General features: G+C 41.7%; 1 pseudogene; it reads left to right on the top strand.

The window, feature by feature from the left end:
• The first annotated feature begins 209 nt into the window (after positions 1 to 209).
• Positions 210 to 3,449, top strand: LOC121965789 (annotated as a pseudogene).
• Positions 3,450 to 4,247: the final 798 nt, after the last annotated feature.

Consider the following 4,247-nt stretch of genomic DNA (forward strand, 5'->3'; position numbering starts at 1 on the left):
ATATTTGTTCAGATACATAGTTTGGTTTGGTTTGGTTTTATTTCAAACATGTAAAGAGAAATGACACAAGAACGAAAATACAGCTATAAAAAAATATACAAAACAAAAAGAACACAAAAGATTATCAAACACAATTCACATAATTATCCAGCGTCCTAGTTTCGATAACAATCACTATTAAATCAGTTGCTCCTAAACCATACTTATAGATACTACCTGACAGGTGACGGGATTCCTAACCATATTTGGGAAAGTGGCACTAAAAATGAGCCCAAAGTGAAGAAGTAAGTCACTGTTTTCCCCAGCACTCAAATGAGCAGATGAGACCTCATGTTGTTGGCATTCATGTCACACTTTTGTGATTGTGTCGGATGTTCAGGTCTCCAGCCAAGACGTCAGCCTCTGGCTCGTCCTCTCGTTGGTCCAAACAGGAGAAAGAGCTGTTTGAGGAAGGACTGGTAAGCATTCCTTGTCACTGGAATCTTATGGGTTTTACAGGCCCATAACAATTTTTTTTTTGAGCGTATTGTCTAAAATAGTTGTGTTTTTCTGCAGGCTCAGTTCGGTCGAAGGTGGACTAAGATTGCCAAGTTGGTGGGCAGCCGTTCTGTTCTTCAGGTCAAGAGTTACGCCAGACAGTATTTCAAACACAAGGTCAGACTTGCCTTTGCTTTCTACCCGTGTTATGATGCAACTTAAGCAGCACACATTCTCACATTTTCCATTTTGTTAATCCAGGCTTAATTATCACCTACCACAGTTGTGCTTTCCTCATCAAACTCTTTCACAAGCAGAACACATTCCTCGGGAAGCTGTGGGAAATAAACAAACTCTTTCGTCATCTGTATGTTGTTTTCAGGCTAAATCAGAACCCAGAGCTGCAGCTCCCTCTGCAGGTCCTGCGCTGCATCTGCAGCCTCCTCAGCCTACCTCCAGTCATGCGTCCACTCTGACAAACACTGTCCGCATAGAGAAGCTCTCTGATGAAGAGGACGAGGAGGTGGACATCACTGACGACCTCAGCGATGATGACGACAAACCAAAAATCAAATCTGAGCTCTGTGAGCCAGAACAGCTAACGGGCGCTGAGATACAGACAGACGCAGAGCAGAAAGAAGACGGTCTTACTGAGACAAAGGACCAACCCAGCCACACCTCGCTGTCTCCACAAAGTCCTCAACCTGCGTCTTCCCCCCCCCTCCTCAGAGAAGACTGGTGTGAGTGGGTTAGATGAGAAAGACAGTGAAACAGTATCACTACCTCCAAAATCTTGGACAAACTCGGAGGAAATGACTCATGACAATGAAGGCCAGAGCTCCCAGTCTGAAACTTCAGCACAGACTGGTCGACTGGAAGACGCACGTAGTGACGGCACAGGTGAGACACAGTTAATTTTATGTAAATTGATCTCACAGTATTGTTCCTCCTTTTTTCCCTTGTTAAGTTTCACTGTGGTCGGATTTGCCCCTCAGATGCTGCTGATAAGACGGAGCAAAGTCCAGCTGATAGACCAGAGGACGACCAGGAGGAGGAGGACGAGGAGGAGGAGGAGCTAAAGGCACCTGAGCAAGAAATAGAGATGGACATGGAGACCATCACGGAGGACGAGAAACAAGCTATCTCAGAGTTCTTTGAGGGACGACCATCCAAGACCCCCGAGAGATACCTCAAGATCCGAAACTACATCCTGGATCAATGGTAAAACTTTTGTCACCACAACACTGCAGAGGAGGCGTTTTTTGGTTTTCTTTGATTTTTTTTGTTTAGTAAAAATGTCTTACACACTGCAGGGCTCCAGTTATCTAGTCTGATGAAGAGCGGTTGTGCTTGAAGCGTCACTTTATTTTCATGCATTAAAAAGGTGATAACTGGAGCCCTGCAGTGTGCAAGACATTTTTTTTCTTTTTACTTTTCACTTCTGTTTGGTTCAGCACCTGCTACAATTTGGATTGGATATGCATGCATACTTTTGCTTTTGTTTTTTGTTTTTTTTTACCAGGTTGAAGAGCAAACCCAAGTACCTCAACAAGACATCGGTGCGCCCTGGACTGAAGAACTGCGGAGACGTCAACTGCATCGGGAGAATACACACCTACCTGGAGCTCATTGGAGCCATCAACTTTAACTGCGGTGATTTTACTGAGCATATGACGGCATTATTCTGCTCTTTATTAAAATCTGGCTTCCTTTTTAATTTGGAGCTCTGTCTCTTCTCTCATAGAGCAAGCGGTTTATAATCGCCCAAAGGTGGTGGACCGCTCCAAGAATAAGGAGGGCAAAGATGTGCTTGAGGCTTACCAGCTCGCCCAGAGACTGCAGAGCATGGTGGGTACCTACAAACTCCTAAACCACGGACACTCAACTTTCTTTGCAGAGGTCCACTTTTGCAAAATGTCAGTTAATAAACAAATATAAATAATGAAAATATAAATAGTTAGCCCCAACTCATGTCAAGGGTTCTGGAGGATCCCTTTTTGACGCTTTTTTAATTTCCTTTTTTTGATGCTTTGTTTAATGCCTCATTTACATTTAAAGTACAATAAAAATCCTGGTGTAAAAAATGGTTGGCAGGCCAATCCGCACCCTATTGCCCAATTTAAGTACCACTGTGAAAAACTGACACCCAACCTCAGGAATCTAAATTATGAGTTTGCTTGACCTCGAGCTAACTGCTGATTGACTGCATGTTTTAGCGGACCAGGAAGCGCCGTGTGCGGGACATATGGGGAAACTGGTGTGACTCTAAAGATTTGGAGGGACAGACGTATGAGGTTTGGACTCTCTCTCTCTCTCTCTCTCTCACACACACACACACACACACACACACACACACACACACACGGAGGACAGCAAAATCTTGTTCACTGGGTGAGTTCACATCACTGCTACTGTGCTCGTGGTGTTTTCATCAGCATCTCAGTGCCGAGGAGCTCGCTCTGCGGAGAGAAGAGATGAAGAAGCAGCCTAAACCCTGCAAGATCTCCAGATTCAGAGGGTGAGCATGATGGATACATGCAACATCTGATGAATTTCAGAAAGCCTAACAATTACGTATTTAGAAATGTGTAACTTCATATGGTTTCACTCCTTCTTCTAGGTCTTTTGATCCGTTCCAGCTGATTCCCTGCAGGTCTTTTGGAGAGGATGTACAGGTTAGTGGCCGTTTATTGCATCACTCAGACATCAGTAGTGCAATAGTATTTTTGCAAGATGGGAAATGTCCCCACTTGATTTAATCTGTGGTTATGCATGCATGAACTCTGTAATTATGTTTTGTTTTTTTTAGGTTTGATAGTTATTTAAATCTCTTGCTTGCAGGAACCATTCCGGGTTGTTGTGTGTGCAGAGACTCTCCTCATAATGGATATGGTATGCTTTACACACAGCCACACATGCTAAATGTGTTAAGAGCTCGTCAGCTTGAAGTTTCCTCTGTGTGCTGCATGTAGGACCGGGCAGTATGGGCTGAAAATTCTATTGCGATATGTTTAGGCTATATCTTTATAAAACACAATATATCTCAATATTTTTAAAACTCCTGAAAAGCTTGAACTGCAAGACACAATTAATTACAATTACAATTCTTTTTCTTTTTTTTTTTTTTTACCAAATTCCCTCTTTGTTGTGACAATATAGTAGAAATGACTATTGGTCCTTTGAAAAAATATTAACACAATTCCATTTTTGATAATCATTAGTAATGTAGATATAATGACTGAGTGAGTAAAGACAAGTATTAAAACAAATATCATAGTTAGATAAGAGAAAAGTACATCAAAAATCAGGAAAAGTCACACTTTATTTCATATACCAATGTAACGATTTCCATCATCTAAGATGATACATAGTCTCATATCTCTATGCGATGTAATATCTGTAAATTGTGCAGCTCTGTCTGCATGCATCACAAACTGTTTAAAGGTATACTGTTTAGGATTTTCAGTAAAAACACACAGAAAAAAAATATGAATAGACTCATACAAACGTAATCCCTCTCAGTTATCACTTATCACCCAATATAAGTATAGTGGTGTATGTATTTGCAGAGACTCTGCCTGTACTTTTTTATTTTTATTTTGTTTTGTGTGTGCAAAGCATGCAGGTGACACGTAAAATTTCTAATCAAGAAGCCTTCAGGTGCCAAACTGTGCGCAGTGGGCATCCATGAGGAAGCTACAAAAATCCTGCACACAGCCTAGAAAAAAGCATTTACAGCTGACAATTTCTGCGTAGTGTACCTTTAACTG

The sequence above is a fragment of the Plectropomus leopardus genome, unplaced genomic scaffold (genome assembly GCF_008729295.1).
Source record: "Plectropomus leopardus isolate mb unplaced genomic scaffold, YSFRI_Pleo_2.0 unplaced_scaffold21620, whole genome shotgun sequence".
NCBI lineage: Eukaryota > Metazoa > Chordata > Actinopteri > Perciformes > Serranidae > Plectropomus > Plectropomus leopardus.